The sequence below is a fragment of the Ambystoma mexicanum genome, chromosome 13 (genome assembly GCF_040938575.1).
Source record: "Ambystoma mexicanum isolate Mex_15411 chromosome 13, UKY_AmexF1_1, whole genome shotgun sequence".
In the NCBI taxonomy this organism is placed as follows: domain Eukaryota; kingdom Metazoa; phylum Chordata; class Amphibia; order Caudata; family Ambystomatidae; genus Ambystoma; species Ambystoma mexicanum.
In genome coordinates this window covers 291,618,322-291,635,428 of record NC_090938.1, presented here as the reverse complement: position 1 = coordinate 291,635,428, position 17,107 = coordinate 291,618,322, and positions in this window count along the sequence as shown.

The window sequence follows — 17,107 nt, the reverse complement described above, 5'->3', positions numbered from 1 at the left end:
AGGTAGGCTCTCAGGTTTGGTATAAGCATTGAGATATCACATCTCATGCTATAGGAAGGGTCTCAGGATTGGAATGGGAAGGAATTGGATATCACATCTCATGCTATAGGAAGGGTCTCAGATTTGGTATAAGCATTGAGATATCACATCTCATGCTAAAGGAAGGGTCTCAGGATTGGAATGGGAAGGAGTTGTATATGACATCTCAGGCCATAGGAAGGGTCTCAAGTTTGGTATAAGCATTGAGATATCACATCTCTGCTATCGGAAGGGTCTCAGGATTGGAATGGGAAGGAGTTGGATATCCCATCTCATGTTATAGGAATGCTCTCAGGTTTGGTATTAGAAGCATAGAGATATCACATCTCATGCTATAGGAAGGGTCTCAGGATTGGAATGGGAAGGACTTGGATGTCACATCTCATGCTATAGGGAGGGTCTCAAGTTTGATATTAGAAGCATTGAGATAACAAATCTCATGATATCGGAAGGGTCTCAGGATTGGAATGGGAAGGAGTTGGATATCACATCTCATGATAAAGGAAGGGTCTAAGGTTTGGAAGGGGAAGGATTTGGATATCACATCTCATGTTATAGGACGGGTCTCAGGTTTGGTATTAGAAGCATTGAGATATCAAGTCTCATGGTATAAGAAGGGTCTCAGAATTGGAATGGGAAGGAGTTGGATATCACACTTCAAGCTATAGGAAGGGTCTCAGGATTGGAATGGGAAGGAGTTTGATATCACATCTCATGCCATAGTATGGGTCTCAGGTTTGGTAGAAGCATTGGGATATCACATCTCATGCTATCGGAAGGGTATCAGTATTGGATTTGGAAGAAGTTGGATATCCCATCTCATGCTATAGGAAGGGTCTCAGGTTGGAATGGGAAGGAGTTGGATATCACATTTCATGTTATAGGAAGGGTCTCAGGATTGGAATGGGAAGGACTTGGATATCATATCTCATGCTATAGGAAGGCTCTCAGGTTTGGAAGGGGAAGGAGTTGGATATCACATTTCATGTTAGAGGAAGGATCTCAGGTTTGGTATTAGAGGCCTTGAGATATCACATCTCATGCTATAGGAAGGGTCTCAGGATTGGAATGGGAAGGAGTTGGATATCACATCTCAAGCTATAGAAAATATCTCAGGTTTGGTATTAGAAGCATTGAGACATCACATCTCATGTTATAGGAAGGGTCTCAGGATTGGAATGGGAAGAAGTTGGATATCACATCTCATGCTATAGGAAGGGTCTCAGGTTTGGTATAAGCATTGAGATATCACATCTCATGCTATAGGACGGGTCTCAGGATTGGAATGGAAGGAGTTGGATATCACATCTCATGTTATAGGAAGGATCTCAGGTTTGGTATCAGAAGCATTGAGACATCACATCTCATGCTATAGGAAGGGTCTCAGGGTTGGAATGGGAAGGAGTTGGATATCACATCTCATCCAATAGGAAGGGTCTCAGGTTTGGAATGGGAAGGAATTGGATATCACATCTCATGTTATAGGAAGGATCTCAGGTTTGGTATTAGAAGCATTGAGATATCACATCTCATGCTATAGGAAGGGTCTCAGGATTGGAATGTGAAGGATTTGGATATCACTTCTCATGCTAAAGGAAGGGTCTCAGGTTTGGTAGAAGCATTGAGATATCACGTCTCTGCTATCGGAAGGGTCTCAGGATTGGATTGGGAAGGAGTTGGATATCCCTTCTCATGCTATAGGAAGGGTCTCAGGATTTGAATGGCAAGGAGTTGGATATCACATTTCATGCCATAGGAAGGGTCTCAGGTTTGGTATAAGCATTGAGATATCACATCTCTGCTATCGGAAGGGTCTCAGGATTGGATTGGGAAGGAGTTGGATATCCCTTCTCATGCTATAGGAAGTGTCTCAGGTTGGAATGGGAAGGAGTTGGATATCACATCTCATGTTATAGGAAGGGTCTCAGGATTGGAATGGGAAGGATTTGGATATCACATCTCTTGCTATAGGAAGGGTCTCAGGATTGGAATGGGTAGGAGTTGGATATTACTTTCTTGCTATAGGAAGGGTCTCATGTTTGGAATGGGAAGGAGTTGGATATCACATATGCTATAGTTAGTGTCTCAGGTTTGGAACGGGAAGGAGTTGGATATCACATCTCATGTTATAGGAAGGGTCTCAGGTTTGGTATAAGCATTGAGATATCACATCTCTGCTATCGGAAGCGGCTCAGGATTGGAATGGGAAGGAGTTGGATATCCCATCTCATGTTATAGTAAGAGTCTCTGGTTTGGTATTAGAATCATTGAGATATCACATCGCATGCTGTAGGAAGGGTCTAAGGATTGGAATGGGATGGACTTGGATATCACATCTCATGCTATAGGTAGGCTCTCAGGTTTGGTATAAGCATTGAGATATCACATCTCATGCTATAGGAAGGGTCTCAGGATTGGAATGGGAAGGATTTGGATATCACATCTCATGCTATAGGAAGGGTCTCAGATTTGGTATAAGCATTGAGATATCACATCTCATGCTAAAGGAAGGGTCTCAGGATTGGAATGGGAAGGAGTTGTATATGACATCTCAGGCCGTAGGAAGGGTCTCAGGTTTGGTATAAGCATTGAGATATCACATCTCTGCTATCGGAAGGGTCTCAGGATTGGAATGGGAAGGAGTTGGATATCCCATCTCATGTTATAGGAAGGGTCTCAGGTTTGGTATTAGAAGCATAGAGATATCACATCTCATGCTATAGGAAGGGTCTCAGGATTGGAATGGGAAGGACTTGGATGTCACATCTCATGCTATAGGTAGGCTCTCAGGTTTGGTATAAGCATTGAGATATCACATCTCATGCTATAGGAAGGGTCTCAGGATTGGAATGGGAAGGATTTGGATATCACATCTCATGCTATAGGAAGGGTCTCAGATTTGGTATAAGCATTGAGATATCACATCTCATGCTAAAGGAAGGGTCTCAGGATTGGAATGGGAAGGAGTTGTATATGACATCTCAGGCCGTAGGAAGGGTCTCAGGTTTGGTATAAGCATTGAGATATCACATCTCTGCTATCGGAAGGGTCTCAGGATTGGAATGGGAAGGAGTTGGATATCCCATCTCATGTTATAGGAAGGGTCTCAGGTTTGGTATTAGAAGCATAGAGATATCACATCTCATGCTATAGGAAGGGTCTCAGGATTGGAATGGGAAGGACTTGGATGTCACATCTCATGCTATAGGGAGGGTCTCAAGTTTGATATTAGAAGCATTGAGATAACAAATCTCATGATATCGGAAGGGTCTCAGGATTGGAATGGGAAGGAGTTGGATACCACATCTCATGATAAAGGAAGGGTCTAAGGTTTGGAAGGGGAAGGATTTGGATATCACATCTCATGTTATAGGACGGGTCTCAGGTTTGGTATTAGAAGCATTGAGATATCAAGTCTCATGGTATAAGAAGGGTCTCAGAATTGGAATGGGAAGGAGTTGGATATCACACCTCAAGCTATAGGAAGGGTCTCAGGATTGGAATGGGAAGGAGTTTGATATCACATCTCATGCCATAGTATGGGTCTCAGGTTTGGTAGAAGCATTGGGATATCACATCTCATGCTATCGGAAGGGTATCAGTATTGGATTTGGAAGAAGTTGGATATCCCATCTCATGCTATAGGAAGGGTCTCAGGATTGGAATGGGAAGGACTTGGATATCACATCTCATGCTAAAGGAAGGGTCTCAGGTTTGGTATTAGAAGCATTGAGATATCACATCTCATGCTATAGGAAGGGTCTCAGGATTGGAATGGGAAGTAGTTGGATATCACATCTCATGCTATAGGAAGGGTCTCAGGTTTGGTATAAGCATTGAGATATCACATCTCATGCTATAGGACGGGTCTCAGGATTGGAATGGAAGGAGTTGGATATCACATCTCATGTTATAGGAAGGATCTCAGGTTTGGTATTAGAAGCATTGAGACATCACATCTCATGCTATAGGAAGGGTCTCAGGGTTGGAATGGGAAGTAGTTGGATATCACATCTCATGCTATAGGAAGGGTCTCAGGATTGGAATGTGAAGGATTTGGATATCACATCTCATGCTAAAGGAAGGGTCTCAGGTTTGGTAGAAGCATTGAGATATCACGTCTCTGCTATCGGAAGGGTCTCAGGATTGGATTGGGAAGGAGTTGGATATCCCTTCTCATGCTATAGGAAGGGTCTCAGGATTTGAATGGGAAGGAGTTGGATATCACATCTCATGTTATCGGAAGGGTCTCAGGATTGGAATGGGAAGGATTTGGATATCACATCTCTTGCTATAGGAAGGGTCTCAGGATTGGAATGGGTAGGAGTTGGATATTACTTTCTTGCTATAGGAAGGGTCTCATGTTTGGAATGGGAAGCAGTTGGATATCACATATGCTATAGTTAGTGTCTCAGGTTTGGAACGGGAAGGAGTTGGATATCACATCTCATGTTATAGGAAGGGTCTCAGGTTTGGTATAAGCATTGAGATATCACATCTCTGCTATCGGAAGCGGCTCAGGATTGGAATGGGAAGGAGTTGGATATCCCATCTCATGTTATAGGAAGAGTCTCTGGTTTGGTATTAGAATCATTGAGATATCACATCGCATGCTGTAGGAAGGGTCTAAGGATTGGAATGGGATGGACTTGGATATCACATCTCATGCTATAGGTAGGCTCTCAGGTTTGGTATAAGCATTGAGATATCACATCTCATGCTATAGGAAGGGTCTCAGGATTGGAATGGGAAGGAATTGGATATCACATCTCATGCTATAGGAAGGGTCTCAGATTTGGTATAAGCATTGAGATATCACATCTCATGCTAAAGGAAGGGTCTCAGGATTGGAATGGGAAGGAGTTGTATATGACATCTCAGGCCATAGGAAGGGTCTCAAGTTTGGTATAAGCATTGAGATATCACATCTCTGCTATCGGAAGGGTCTCAGGATTGGAATGGGAAGGAGTTGGATATCCCATCTCATGTTATAGGAATGCTCTCAGGTTTGGTATTAGAAGCATAGAGATATCACATCTCATGCTATAGGAAGGGTCTCAGGATTGGAATGGGAAGGACTTGGATGTCACATCTCATGCTATAGGGAGGGTCTCAAGTTTGATATTAGAAGCATTGAGATAACAAATCTCATGATATCGGAAGGGTCTCAGGATTGGAATGGGAAGGAGTTGGATATCACATCTCATGATAAAGGAAGGGTCTAAGGTTTGGAAGGGGAAGGATTTGGATATCACATCTCATGTTATAGGACGGGTCTCAGGTTTGGTATTAGAAGCATTGAGATATCAAGTCTCATGGTATAAGAAGGGTCTCAGAATTGGAATGGGAAGGAGTTGGATATCACACCTCAAGCTATAGGAAGGGTCTCAGGATTGGAATGGGAAGGAGTTTGATATCACATCTCATGCCATAGTATGGGTCTCAGGTTTGGTAGAAGCATTGGGATATCACATCTCATGCTATCGGAAGGGTATCAGTATTGGATTTGGAAGAAGTTGGATATCCCATCTCATGCTATAGGAAGGGTCTCAGGTTGGAATGGGAAGGAGTTGGATATCACATTTCATGTTATAGGAAGGGTCTCAGGATTGGAATGGGAAGGACTTGGATATCATATCTCATGCTATAGGAAGGCTCTCAGGTTTGGAAGGGGAAGGAGTTGGATATCACATTTCATGTTAGAGGAAGGATCTCAGGTTTGGTATTAGAGGCCTTGAGATATCACATCTCATGCTATAGGAAGGGTCTCAGGATTGGAATGGGAAGGAGTTGGATATCACATCTCAAGCTATAGAAAATATCTCAGGTTTGGTATTAGAAGCATTGAGACATCACATCTCATGTTATAGGAAGGGTCTCAGGATTGGAATGGGAAGAAGTTGGATATCACATCTCATGCTATAGGAAGGGTCTCAGGTTTGGTATAAGCATTGAGATATCACATCTCATGCTATAGGACGGGTCTCAGGATTGGAATGGAAGGAGTTGGATATCACATCTCATGTTATAGGAAGGATCTCAGGTTTGGTATTAGAAGCATTGAGACATCACATCTCATGCTATAGGAAGGGTCTCAGGGTTGGAATGGGAAGGAGTTGGATATCACATCTCATCCAATAGGAAGGGTCTCAGGTTTGGAATGGGAAGGAATTGGATATCACATCTCATGTTATAGGAAGGATCTCAGGTTTGGTATTAGAAGCATTGAGATATCACATCTCATGCTATAGGAAGGGTCTCAGGATTGGAATGTGAAGGATTTGGATATCACTTCTCATGCTAAAGGAAGGGTCTCAGGTTTGGTAGAAGCATTGAGATATCACGTCTCTGCTATCGGAAGGGTCTCAGGATTGGATTGGGAAGGAGTTGGATATCCCTTCTCATGCTATAGGAAGGGTCTCAGGATTTGAATGGCAAGGAGTTGGATATCACATTTCATGCCATAGGAAGGGTCTCAGGTTTGGTATAAGCATTGAGATATCACATCTCGGCTATCGGAAGGGTCTCAGGATTGGATTGGGAAGGAGTTGGATATCCCTTCTCATGCTATAGGAAGTGTCTCAGGTTGGAATGGGAAGGAGTTGGATATCACATCTCATGTTATAGGAAGGGTCTCAGGATTGGAATGGGAAGGATTTGGATATCACATCTCTTGCTATAGGAAGGGTCTCAGGATTGGAATGGGTAGGAGTTGGATATTACTTTCTTGCTATAGGAAGGGTCTCATGTTTGGAATGGGAAGGAGTTGGATATCACATATGCTATAGTTAGTGTCTCAGGTTTGGAACGGGAAGGAGTTGGATATCACATCTCATGTTATAGGAAGGGTCTCAGGTTTGGTATAAGCATTGAGATATCACATCTCTGCTATCGGAAGCGGCTCAGGATTGGAATGGGAAGGAGTTGGATATCCCATCTCATGTTATAGTAAGAGTCTCTGGTTTGGTATTAGAATCATTGAGATATCACATCGCATGCTGTAGGAAGGGTCTAAGGATTGGAATGGGATGGACTTGGATATCACATCTCATGCTATAGGTAGGCTCTCAGGTTTGGTATAAGCATTGAGATATCACATCTCATGCTATAGGAAGGGTCTCAGGATTGGAATGGGAAGGATTTGGATATCACATTTCATGCTATAGGAAGGGTCTCAGATTTGGTATAAGCATTGAGATATCACATCTCATGCTAAAGGAAGGGTCTCAGGATTGGAATGGGAAGGAGTTGTATATGACATCTCAGGCCGTAGGAAGGGTCTCAGGTTTGGTATAAGCATTGAGATATCACATCTCTGCTATCGGAAGGGTCTCAGGATTGGAATGGGAAGGAGTTGGATATCCCATCTCATGTTATAGGAAGGGTCTCAGGTTTGGTATTAGAAGCATAGAGATATCACATCTCATGCTATAGGAAGGGTCTCAGGATTGGAATGGGAAGGACTTGGATGTCACATCTCATGCTATAGGGAGGGTCTCAAGTTTGATATTAGAAGCATTGAGATAACAAATCTCATGATATCGGAAGGGTCTCAGGATTGGAATGGGAAGGAGTTGGATACCACATCTCATGATAAAGGAAGGGTCTAAGGTTTGGAAGGGGAAGGATTTGGATATCACATCTCATGTTATAGGACGGGTCTCAGGTTTGGTATTAGAAGCATTGAGATATCAAGTCTCATGGTATAAGAAGGGTCTCAGAATTGGAATGGGAAGGAGTTGGATATCACACCTCAAGCTATAGGAAGGGTCTCAGGATTGGAATGGGAAGGAGTTTGATATCACATCTCATGCCATAGTATGGGTCTCAGGTTTGGTAGAAGCATTGGGATATCACATCTCATGCTATCGGAAGGGTATCAGTATTGGATTTGGAAGAAGTTGGATATCCCATCTCATGCTATAGGAAGGGTCTCAGGATTGGAATGGGAAGGACTTGGATATCATATCTCATGCTATAGGACGGGTCTCAGGTTTGTTATTAGAATCATTGATATATCATATTGCATGCTGTTTTTAAAGGGTCTAAGGATTGGAATGGGAAGGACTTGGATATCACATCTCATGCTAAAGGAAGGGTCTCAGGTTTGGTATTAGAAGCATTGAGATATCACATCTCATGCTATAGGAAGGGTCTCAGGATTGGAATGGGAAGTAGTTGGATATCACATCTCATGCTATAGGAAGGGTCTCAGGTTTGGTATAAGCATTGAGATATCACATCTCATGCTATAGGACGGGTCTCAGGATTGGAATGGAAGGAGTTGGATATCACATCTCATGTTATAGGAAGGATCTCAGGTTTGGTATTAGAAGCATTGAGACATCACATCACATGCTATAGGAAGGGTCTCAGGGTTGGAATGGGAAGGAGTTGGATATCACATCTCATCCAATAGGAAGGGTCTCAGGTTTGGAATGGGAAGGAATTGGATATCACATCTCATGTTATAGGAAGGGTCTCAGGATTGGAATGGGAAGGATTTGGATATCACATCTCATGCTATAGGAAGGGTCTCAGATTTGGTATAAGCATTGAGATATCACATCTCATGCTAAAGGAAGGGTCTCAGGATTGGAATGGGAAGGAGTTGTATATGACATCTCAGGCCGTAGGAAGGGTCTCAGGTTTGGTATAAGCATTGAGATATCACATCTCTGCTATCGGAAGGGTCTCAGGATTGGAATGGGAAGGAGTTGGATATCCCATCTCATGTTATAGGAAGGGTCTCAGGTTTGGTATTAGAAGCATAGAGATATCACATCTCATGCTATAGGAAGGGTCTCAGGATTGGAATGGGAAGGACTTGGATGTCACATCTCATGCTATAGGTAGGCTCTCAGGTTTGGTATAAGCATTGAGATATCACATCTCATGCTATAGGAAGGGTCTCAGGATTGGAATGGGAAGGATTTGGATATCACATCTCATGCTATAGGAAGGGTCTCAGATTTGGTATAAGCATTGAGATATCACATCTCATGCTAAAGGAAGGGTCTCAGGATTGGAATGGGAAGGAGTTGTATATGACATCTCAGGCCGTAGGAAGGGTCTCAGGTTTGGTATAAGCATTGAGATATCACATCTCTGCTATCGGAAGGGTCTCAGGATTGGAATGGGAAGGAGTTGGATATCCCATCTCATGTTATAGGAAGGGTCTCAGGTTTGGTATTAGAAGCATAGAGATATCACATCTCATGCTATAGGAAGGGTCTCAGGATTGGAATGGGAAGGACTTGGATGTCACATCTCATGCTATAGGGAGGGTCTCAAGTTTGATATTAGAAGCATTGAGATAACAAATCTCATGATATCGGAAGGGTCTCAGGATTGGAATGGGAAGGAGTTGGATACCACATCTCATGATAAAGGAAGGGTCTAAGGTTTGGAAGGGGAAGGATTTGGATATCACATCTCATGTTATAGGACGGGTCTCAGGTTTGGTATTAGAAGCATTGAGATATCAAGTCTCATGGTATAAGAAGGGTCTCAGAATTGGAATGGGAAGGAGTTGGATATCACACCTCAAGCTATAGGAAGGGTCTCAGGATTGGAATGGGAAGGAGTTTGATATCACATCTCATGCCATAGTATGGGTCTCAGGTTTGGTAGAAGCATTGGGATATCACATCTCATGCTATCGGAAGGGTATCAGTATTGGATTTGGAAGAAGTTGGATATCCCATCTCATGCTATAGGAAGGGTCTCAGGATTGGAATGGGAAGGACTTGGATATCACATCTCATGCTAAAGGAAGGGTCTCAGGTTTGGTATTAGAAGCATTGAGATATCACATCTCATGCTATAGGAAGGGTCTCAGGATTGGAATGGGAAGTAGTTGGATATCACATCTCATGCTATAGGAAGGGTCTCAGGTTTGGTATAAGCATTGAGATATCACATCTCATGCTATAGGACGGGTCTCAGGATTGGAATGGAAGGAGTTGGATATCACATCTCATGTTATAGGAAGGATCTCAGGTTTGGTATTAGAAGCATTGAGACATCACATCTCATGCTATAGGAAGGGTCTCAGGGTTGGAATGGGAAGTAGTTGGATATCACATCTCATGCTATAGGAAGGGTCTCAGGATTGGAATGTGAAGGATTTGGATATCACATCTCATGCTAAAGGAAGGGTCTCAGGTTTGGTAGAAGCATTGAGATATCACGTCTCTGCTATCGGAAGGGTCTCAGGATTGGATTGGGAAGGAGTTGGATATCCCTTCTCATGCTATAGGAAGGGTCTCAGGATTTGAATGGGAAGGAGTTGGATATCACATCTCATGTTATCGGAAGGGTCTCAGGATTGGAATGGGAAGGATTTGGATATCACATCTCTTGCTATAGGAAGGGTCTCAGGATTGGAATGGGTAGGAGTTGGATATTACTTTCTTGCTATAGGAAGGGTCTCATGTTTGGAATGGGAAGCAGTTGGATATCACATATGCTATAGTTAGTGTCTCAGGTTTGGAACGGGAAGGAGTTGGATATCACATCTCATGTTATAGGAAGAGTCTCTGGTTTGGTATTAGAATCATTGAGATATCACATCGCATGCTGTAGGAAGGGTCTAAGGATTGGAATGGGATGGACTTGGATATCACATCTCATGCTATAGGTAGGCTCTCAGGTTTGGTATAAGCATTGAGATATCACATCTCATGCTATAGGAAGGGTCTCAGGATTGGAATGGGAAGGAATTGGATATCACATCTCATGCTATAGGAAGGGTCTCAGATTTGGTATAAGCATTGAGATATCACATCTCATGCTAAAGGAAGGGTCTCAGGATTGGAATGGGAAGGAGTTGTATATGACATCTCAGGCCATAGGAAGGGTCTCAAGTTTGGTATAAGCATTGAGATATCACATCTCTGCTATCGGAAGGGTCTCAGGATTGGAATGGGAAGGAGTTGGATATCCCATCTCATGTTATAGGAATGCTCTCAGGTTTGGTATTAGAAGCATAGAGATATCACATCTCATGCTATAGGAAGGGTCTCAGGATTGGAATGGGAAGGACTTGGATGTCACATCTCATGCTATAGGGAGGGTCTCAAGTTTGATATTAGAAGCATTGAGATAACAAATCTCATGATATCGGAAGGGTCTCAGGATTGGAATGGGAAGGAGTTGGATATCACATCTCATGATAAAGGAAGGGTCTAAGGTTTGGAAGGGGAAGGATTTGGATATCACATCTCATGTTATAGGACGGGTCTCAGGTTTGGTATTAGAAGCATTGAGATATCAAGTCTCATGGTATAAGAAGGGTCTCAGAATTGGAATGGGAAGGAGTTGGATATCACACCTCAAGCTATAGGAAGGGTCTCAGGATTGGAATGGGAAGGAGTTTGATATCACATCTCATGCCATAGTATGGGTCTCAGGTTTGGTAGAAGCATTGGGATATCACATCTCATGCTATCGGAAGGGTATCAGTATTGGATTTGGAAGAAGTTGGATATCCCATCTCATGCTATAGGAAGGGTCTCAGGTTGGAATGGGAAGGAGTTGGATATCACATTTCATGTTATAGGAAGGGTCTCAGGATTGGAATGGGAAGGACTTGGATATCATATCTCATGCTATAGGAAGGCTCTCAGGTTTGGAAGGGGAAGGAGTTGGATATCACATTTCATGTTAGAGGAAGGATCTCAGGTTTGGTATTAGAGGCCTTGAGATATCACATCTCATGCTATAGGAAGGGTCTCAGGATTGGAATGGGAAGGAGTTGGATATCACATCTCAAGCTATAGAAAATATCTCAGGTTTGGTATTAGAAGCATTGAGACATCACATCTCATGTTATAGGAAGGGTCTCAGGATTGGAATGGGAAGAAGTTGGATATCACATCTCATGCTATAGGAAGGGTCTCAGGTTTGGTATAAGCATTGAGATATCACATCTCATGCTATAGGACGGGTCTCAGGATTGGAATGGAAGGAGTTGGATATCACATCTCATGTTATAGGAAGGATCTCAGGTTTGGTATTAGAAGCATTGAGACATCACATCTCATGCTATAGGAAGGGTCTCAGGGTTGGAATGGGAAGGAGTTGGATATCACATCTCATCCAATAGGAAGGGTCTCAGGTTTGGAATGGGAAGGAATTGGATATCACATCTCATGTTATAGGAAGGATCTCAGGTTTGGTATTAGAAGCATTGAGATATCACATCTCATGCTATAGGAAGGGTCTCAGGATTGGAATGTGAAGGATTTGGATATCACTTCTCATGCTAAAGGAAGGGTCTCAGGTTTGGTAGAAGCATTGAGATATCACGTCTCTGCTATCGGAAGGGTCTCAGGATTGGATTGGGAAGGAGTTGGATATCCCTTCTCATGCTATAGGAAGGGTCTCAGGATTTGAATGGCAAGGAGTTGGATATCACATTTCATGCCATAGGAAGGGTCTCAGGTTTGGTATAAGCATTGAGATATCACATCTCGGCTATCGGAAGGGTCTCAGGATTGGATTGGGAAGGAGTTGGATATCCCTTCTCATGCTATAGGAAGTGTCTCAGGTTGGAATGGGAAGGAGTTGGATATCACATCTCATGTTATAGGAAGGGTCTCAGGATTGGAATGGGAAGGATTTGGATATCACATCTCTTGCTATAGGAAGGGTCTCAGGATTGGAATGGGTAGGAGTTGGATATTACTTTCTTGCTATAGGAAGGGTCTCATGTTTGGAATGGGAAGCAGTTGGATATCACATATGCTATAGTTAGTGTCTCAGGTTTGGAACGGGAAGGAGTTGGATATCACATCTCATGTTATAGGAAGAGTCTCTGGTTTGGTATTAGAATCATTGAGATATCACATCGCATGCTGTAGGAAGGGTCTAAGGATTGGAATGGGATGGACTTGGATATCACATCTCATGCTATAGGTAGGCTCTCAGGTTTGGTATAAGCATTGAGATATCACATCTCATGCTATAGGAAGGGTCTCAGGATTGGAATGGGAAGGATTTGGATATCACATTTCATGCTATAGGAAGGGTCTCAGATTTGGTATAAGCATTGAGATATCACATCTCATGCTAAAGGAAGGGTCTCAGGATTGGAATGGGAAGGAGTTGTATATGACATCTCAGGCCGTAGGAAGGGTCTCAGGTTTGGTATAAGCATTGAGATATCACATCTCTGCTATCGGAAGGGTCTCAGGATTGGAATGGGAAGGAGTTGGATATCCCATCTCATGTTATAGGAAGGGTCTCAGGTTTGGTATTAGAAGCATAGAGATATCACATCTCATGCTATAGGAAGGGTCTCAGGATTGGAATGGGAAGGACTTGGATGTCACATCTCATGCTATAGGGAGGGTCTCAAGTTTGATATTAGAAGCATTGAGATAACAAATCTCATGATATCGGAAGGGTCTCAGGATTGGAATGGGAAGGAGTTGGATACCACATCTCATGATAAAGGAAGGGTCTAAGGTTTGGAAGGGGAAGGATTTGGATATCACATCTCATGTTATAGGACGGGTCTCAGGTTTGGTATTAGAAGCATTGAGATATCAAGTCTCATGGTATAAGAAGGGTCTCAGAATTGGAATGGGAAGGAGTTGGATATCACACCTCAAGCTATAGGAAGGGTCTCAGGATTGGAATGGGAAGGAGTTTGATATCACATCTCATGCCATAGTATGGGTCTCAGGTTTGGTAGAAGCATTGGGATATCACATCTCATGCTATCGGAAGGGTATCAGTATTGGATTTGGAAGAAGTTGGATATCCCATCTCATGCTATAGGAAGGGTCTCAGGATTGGAATGGGAAGGACTTGGATATCATATCTCATGCTATAGGACGGGTCTCAGGTTTGTTATTAGAATCATTGATATATCATATTGCATGCTGTTTTTAAAGGGTCTAAGGATTGGAATGGGAAGGACTTGGATATCACATCTCATGCTAAAGGAAGGGTCTCAGGTTTGGTATTAGAAGCATTGAGATATCACATCTCATGCTATAGGAAGGGTCTCAGGATTGGAATGGGAAGTAGTTGGATATCACATCTCATGCTATAGGAAGGGTCTCAGGTTTGGTATAAGCATTGAGATATCACATCTCATGCTATAGGACGGGTCTCAGGATTGGAATGGAAGGAGTTGGATATCACATCTCATGTTATAGGAAGGATCTCAGGTTTGGTATTAGAAGCATTGAGACATCACATCACATGCTATAGGAAGGGTCTCAGGGTTGGAATGGGAAGGAGTTGGATATCACATCTCATCCAATAGGAAGGGTCTCAGGTTTGGAATGGGAAGGAATTGGATATCACATCTCATGTTATAGGAAGGGTCTCAGGATTGGAATGGGAAGGATTTGGATATCACATCTCATGCTATAGGAAGGGTCTCAGATTTGGTATAAGCATTGAGATATCACATCTCATGCTAAAGGAAGGGTCTCAGGATTGGAATGGGAAGGAGTTGTATATGACATCTCAGGCCGTAGGAAGGGTCTCAGGTTTGGTATAAGCATTGAGATATCACATCTCTGCTATCGGAAGGGTCTCAGGATTGGAATGGGAAGGAGTTGGATATCCCATCTCATGTTATAGGAAGGGTCTCAGGTTTGGTATTAGAAGCATAGAGATATCACATCTCATGCTATAGGAAGGGTCTCAGGATTGGAATGGGAAGGACTTGGATGTCACATCTCATGCTATAGGTAGGCTCTCAGGTTTGGTATAAGCATTGAGATATCACATCTCATGCTATAGGAAGGGTCTCAGGATTGGAATGGGAAGGATTTGGATATCACATCTCATGCTATAGGAAGGGTCTCAGATTTGGTATAAGCATTGAGATATCACATCTCATGCTAAAGGAAGGGTCTCAGGATTGGAATGGGAAGGAGTTGTATATGACATCTCAGGCCGTAGGAAGGGTCTCAGGTTTGGTATAAGCATTGAGATATCACATCTCTGCTATCGGAAGGGTCTCAGGATTGGAATGGGAAGGAGTTGGATATCCCATCTCATGTTATAGGAAGGGTCTCAGGTTTGGTATTAGAAGCATAGAGATATCACATCTCATGCTATAGGAAGGGTCTCAGGATTGGAATGGGAAGGACTTGGATGTCACATCTCATGCTATAGGGAGGGTCTCAAGTTTGATATTAGAAGCATTGAGATAACAAATCTCATGATATCGGAAGGGTCTCAGGATTGGAATGGGAAGGAGTTGGATACCACATCTCATGATAAAGGAAGGGTCTAAGGTTTGGAAGGGGAAGGATTTGGATATCACATCTCATGTTATAGGACGGGTCTCAGGTTTGGTATTAGAAGCATTGAGATATCAAGTCTCATGGTATAAGAAGGGTCTCAGAATTGGAATGGGAAGGAGTTGGATATCACACCTCAAGCTATAGGAAGGGTCTCAGGATTGGAATGGGAAGGAGTTTGATATCACATCTCATGCCATAGTATGGGTCTCAGGTTTGGTAGAAGCATTGGGATATCACATCTCATGCTATCGGAAGGGTATCAGTATTGGATTTGGAAGAAGTTGGATATCCCATCTCATGCTATAGGAAGGGTCTCAGGATTGGAATGGGAAGGACTTGGATATCACATCTCATGCTAAAGGAAGGGTCTCAGGTTTGGTATTAGAAGCATTGAGATATCACATCTCATGCTATAGGAAGGGTCTCAGGATTGGAATGGGAAGTAGTTGGATATCACATCTCATGCTATAGGAAGGGTCTCAGGTTTGGTATAAGCATTGAGATATCACATCTCATGCTATAGGACGGGTCTCAGGATTGGAATGGAAGGAGTTGGATATCACATCTCATGTTATAGGAAGGATCTCAGGTTTGGTATTAGAAGCATTGAGACATCACATCTCATGCTATAGGAAGGGTCTCAGGGTTGGAATGGGAAGTAGTTGGATATCACATCTCATGCTATAGGAAGGGTCTCAGGATTGGAATGTGAAGGATTTGGATATCACATCTCATGCTAAAGGAAGGGTCTCAGGTTTGGTAGAAGCATTGAGATATCACGTCTCTGCTATCGGAAGGGTCTCAGGATTGGATTGGGAAGGAGTTGGATATCCCTTCTCATGCTATAGGAAGGGTCTCAGGATTTGAATGGGAAGGAGTTGGATATCACATCTCATGTTATCGGAAGGGTCTCAGGATTGGAATGGGAAGGATTTGGATATCACATCTCTTGCTATAGGAAGGGTCTCAGGATTGGAATGGGTAGGAGTTGGATATTACTTTCTTGCTATAGGAAGGGTCTCATGTTTGGAATGGGAAGCAGTTGGATATCACATATGCTATAGTTAGTGTCTCAGGTTTGGAACGGGAAGGAGTTGGATATCACATCTCATGTTATAGGAAGAGTCTCTGGTTTGGTATTAGAATCATTGAGATATCACATCGCATGCTGTAGGAAGGGTCTAAGGATTGGAATGGGATGGACTTGGATATCACATCTCATGCTATAGGTAGGCTCTCAGGTTTGGTATAAGCATTGAGATATCACATCTCATGCTATAGGAAGGGTCTCAGGATTGGAATGGGAAGGAATTGGATATCACATCTCATGCTATAGGAAGGGTCTCAGATTTGGTATAAGCATTGAGATATCACATCTCATGCTAAAGGAAGGGTCTCAGGATTGGAATGGGAAGGAGTTGTATATGACATCTCAGGCCATAGGAAGGGTCTCAAGTTTGGTATAAGCATTGAGATATCACATCTCTGCTATCGGAAGGGTCTCAGGATTGGAATGGGAAGGAGTTGGATATCCCATCTCATGTTATAGGAATGCTCTCAGGTTTGGTATTAGAAGCATAGAGATATCACATCTCATGCTATAGGAAGGGTCTCAGGATTGGAATGGGAAGGACTTGGATGTCACATCTCATGCTATAGGGAGGGTCTCAAGTTTGATATTAGAAGCATTGAGATAACAAATCTCATGATATCGGAAGGGTCTCAGGATTGGAATGGGAAGGAGTTGGATATCACATCTCATGATAAAGGAAGGGTCTAAGGTTTGGAAGGGG